General features: G+C 58.2%; 1 protein-coding gene across 1 annotated transcript in view; it reads right to left on the bottom strand.

The window, feature by feature from the left end:
- PLEKHG5 (pleckstrin homology and RhoGEF domain containing G5) overlaps positions 1-3,163 on the bottom strand; it is a 29,997-nt gene extending 26,834 nt beyond the window's left edge. The window contains exon 1 of the mRNA XM_015591420.2: positions 3,146-3,163. The gene's annotated coding sequence lies outside the window, so the exon portion shown is untranslated. The remainder of the gene's footprint in view (positions 1-3,145) is intronic.
- Positions 3,164-3,715: the final 552 nt, after the last annotated feature.

Here is a 3,715-nt window from a genome sequence, read left to right as displayed (position 1 = left end):
AAGCTTAGCTATGGTAAGCGCTTCTTAGAAGTCTGTATTGATCCCCCACCCCCCCCCCCGCTCTGAAACGTCGCGCGCGCGCCCGAAGGCCGTCCCTCCGCCTCCAAACCCCCTCGGCCTCCCAGCCGCCTCACATGGAGACGAGCACCTCCGTTTTTGATGGGGTAGGAGACATTTTCTCAGTCTTCTGGAAAGGGGGGAAAATGGCATTTTAGACGACTTTGCTATTTCTTCTGGTCCAAATGGTACCGTCTAAGTGGAAATGCGGGTCACGACAGCTCCCTGCGCCCTTCACCGCCCAACCCCCGTCAGAGCCCCACCCCCCATGTAGAAATGCTCTCCAGAGTGGGGGGCAGGGCTCTGTAAAGGGAGAGGGCCTGGTGGCTACCTTCGCTTTATTGTCATTTCTGTATTGGTTAGCATTTCTTAAACTTTATAGAAGTATAAATATGTGCAGAAAAGTGCAGTTATCATGAGTGCACAGCTCATGAAATGTATTTTCACAACAACCAGCACCCAGATGGAGAAGCAGGTGTGACTCGCCTCCCTGCAAAAGACCCCTCTTGGGGGCTGCCGGCCACTCCCCGTGAGGGGACTGCCATCCTGACTTCTAACTGCAGCCATTAGCTTTGCCTGGTCTTGTACTTGACATAAATGGCATCACAAGGTACTCGAACAGCATTTTAACAAAACTTTGTACTACAGGAGCAGAGCCGCGGGGAGGTCACCAAGTTCCTGAGCCACCTAGACCCCACTCCACCTGCAGGCTGGTGACAGGCATGCGGAGTCTATGGGATCCAAGCATGGAAGATCCAGCTTCCCAGGGGGCCCAAGTCCCTCTCCCAAAGGCTCCCGGCCCCCTTCCCGGGGACCTCTCAGCCGGAGTTGGGTGCCTATCCCTTGCGCGGACCCGACCCTGGGGAGCTGCAAGCGACCAGGGCCTAGTCCTTGCCCTTGAGGACTCTTGCAGAGGAAATGGGGTGGGCTGTTGGTAATCTGGGCTCTCTGGATTCACTCGGCAAACACACATCCTGGATCCCCTGAGGGCCCACCATGTGCTAAGCCTAGGTACTGGGGATCCATCGGTGGCCCTGATGAGCCTCGGGGGGCTCGCTGTGGGGCCTGCATATCTGCAGCACAGTGGGGAGGGGACTCTCGGGGATGAGGCTGGCTCTCGAGGTGTCTTGCGGCTTCCAGGCCTAGAAGGAGCAATGGCAGTGTCCCCTGGTCCCCTCTTTGTGCGGTGTGAACCTGGGGGCTCTGAGAAGGTCATTCTGAGGTCTCTCGGGCCGGCCACGCTCCAGCCAGTTCACAGATTCGCTGAGCTCTGATTTCCCTCTCGGAAGCTCTGCTTCCTCAAAGGGCCAGAGGCGCCTGTCCTGACTCTAACCTGGAGGTAGGTCCAGCTGAAGTGGGAGATGTCCCTGGGGTCAGCAATCCTGCTGGCCCTGCCCCAGCCATGCCTGCTGGGAGGTGGCTATCTGAGGGTGGGGTATGAGGCAGCCCCCTCTGCCAGCTGGGTTTCCATGGGGACCTGGGATCTTCAGCCAGCTTTGGGGGAGTTTCCCACGCATCCTGCTAGGGATCCTTGAACTCAGCGACAAGGTCTGGTGCTGTTGGCTCCAGGTCCCTGGGTTCTCGCAGCTCTGGACCTGGGGTTGTTGCCGATGCCCTGTGCCCCAAGACTCCGGGGCTGTGGCTCCAAACTCTGCCGGCTCAAGGCTGCTGCGTCCACCACAAGGTTCTGTGCCTTCCCAGCTCTGGGTCCTGCTGTGACTGCCCCAGGCCATAGCCACTGTAGGGCCAAACGGCAGGGTCGCCCTACAGTGGCTATGGCCTGGGGCCTGTGTGGCTTCCGAAGCTCTTCCAGCACTGGCGTCCTACCTGGCTGACCTCTCTGGCCCCTAACCCCAGTTTCGGCTCCCCCATGGCGCTCCATCTGCTTTCTAGAGCACCCCACTCCCCGGCTCCAGACTGCTTGGCCCCCCCTCCCCTGAGATCCAGCTTTCCGTGCACTCTGCGCTGAAGCAGCAACCTTTTGGGGCCCATAGGTGTGCACCTCGGAAACTCCAAACACAGGAAAACCGGTGAGGACCCTGGCAGCTGTCAGGGCCCAGAGGGGGCCTCTGGGGACTGCGGAGGGCTCAGGCATGGGGACAAGTCTTACCCACCCCAGTCCTGCCATGAGCTCCCCTCCAGGCAAGTGGTTCATTTACAGCCCTGCAGAAAGGGTGGTTAGGGGGACATGTTGTACCAGGTGATGGCATATTCTAGACATAGTTGACTGGGTCAGAGGTGGCCACCTGGTCCAGCCCAGCCAATTAGATTTGCTCTTTTAAGAACTTGAATGGAGCTGGGCAACTCCTACTGGACCTTGGAACCTGAGGTCATGGGAAGTCAGTCCGAGAGGGTACAGAGCCCCGCAATGGTGGGGGGGGCAAGAACAAGGGGACTCATAGGGCTGCTGGTCCCTGGGGAGGGCCCTAGGGTGAAGAGGGAAGGGAGAAGGTGGCCCTGTGCCTGCCCTTGCTCTCTCCCTGCTCCCCGCCTCCTGTAGCACCCCTCTCCGATTTGAGTCAACCTGAGCGGGTGTCTGGCTGCTTGCCCCTGGCTGGTTGCCAGGCAGACCTGCAACCCTGAACTTGCCACCACCCCCCAGGTGCCAGAGGCTGTCTCCCTGGGTTTGAAACAGCCCAGCTGCCCTCCCAGCTCCTCCAGCTCCCACTGTCCTGGGAAAAGCCAGGGCCCCCGAGCTGGGCAGACAAGCTCCACCCCAGCTCTCCCCTCCCTGCCTGTCTTAGTCACAGGATGCCACTTCTGTGTCTCCTCCAGCGAGATCTCTACCACAACTGGCCGACAGGGCGCCTGGGCAGAAGCCGACCTGCAGACATGTTTTGTTTGGCTGAGCACAGTGCTTCAAAAGAATTTGAATTGGTTGCCAACTTTGAAAAGTCAGATTTCACATAAAAATCCAGATTTCTAGCTTCTCTGGACAAACCAGGAGAGCCTGGCAGCTCCGGACCCATATTCCCAGTGGCTCCAGTATCCGAGTTGTGTCTGCCTTAGACGGGCACACACCCTTCCACCCTCCACAATCCCCACCACTCCCTATTGCCTCCCACCAGCCCCCTCACGCATTACTCACCACCGCCACCACCCCAGAAGGGAACTCAGCTTCCGACAGCGCCCGCTTTCCTGGTTCCGTCCCCCTGCCCCCTGCCGTGTCCTCCATATCACCGTACACCAACATCCTGCCCACTCTCCAAGGCCCAAGTCAAACGCAGCAAACATCTGAAGGCCTGTCTGTCTCAACATATCCAAATTCCAGACGAGTCTCTCCATCCTCAACCCACTATCCTGGGATGGACCTTTGAATTGACCTGTCACTACTGACTCATCTTCCCTACCCCCAGCTCACTCCAGGGACACTGCTGGTGCTGGAGCGCTGCCTTACTCACCCCTGCTGGGCCCTCTGCTTCCTGCACGTGGTCCCATTTCACAGCCTGACCCTCTGCAGCGTCCTCTGACCCCAATGGCAGCCACTGGCCACTACGGCCACTGCAGCACGTGCAGCGAGGCTAGTTAGTCCAAACTGACGGGGCCTCATACTCACGAACTTTCAAGACTCAATGCAAAAACAAAAAGAAAAAAGTACGTAAAATCTCATCGATGACATTTTACATTGCTTACATGTTAAAATGGTAATGTTTGGACT

Source organism: Pteropus alecto, unplaced genomic scaffold (assembly GCF_000325575.1).
Source record: "Pteropus alecto unplaced genomic scaffold, ASM32557v1 scaffold125, whole genome shotgun sequence".
NCBI classification, from domain to species: domain Eukaryota; kingdom Metazoa; phylum Chordata; class Mammalia; order Chiroptera; family Pteropodidae; genus Pteropus; species Pteropus alecto.
The sequence above is the reverse complement of the archived record's forward strand: the minus strand, read 5'-3'. Positions and strand labels throughout refer to the sequence as shown.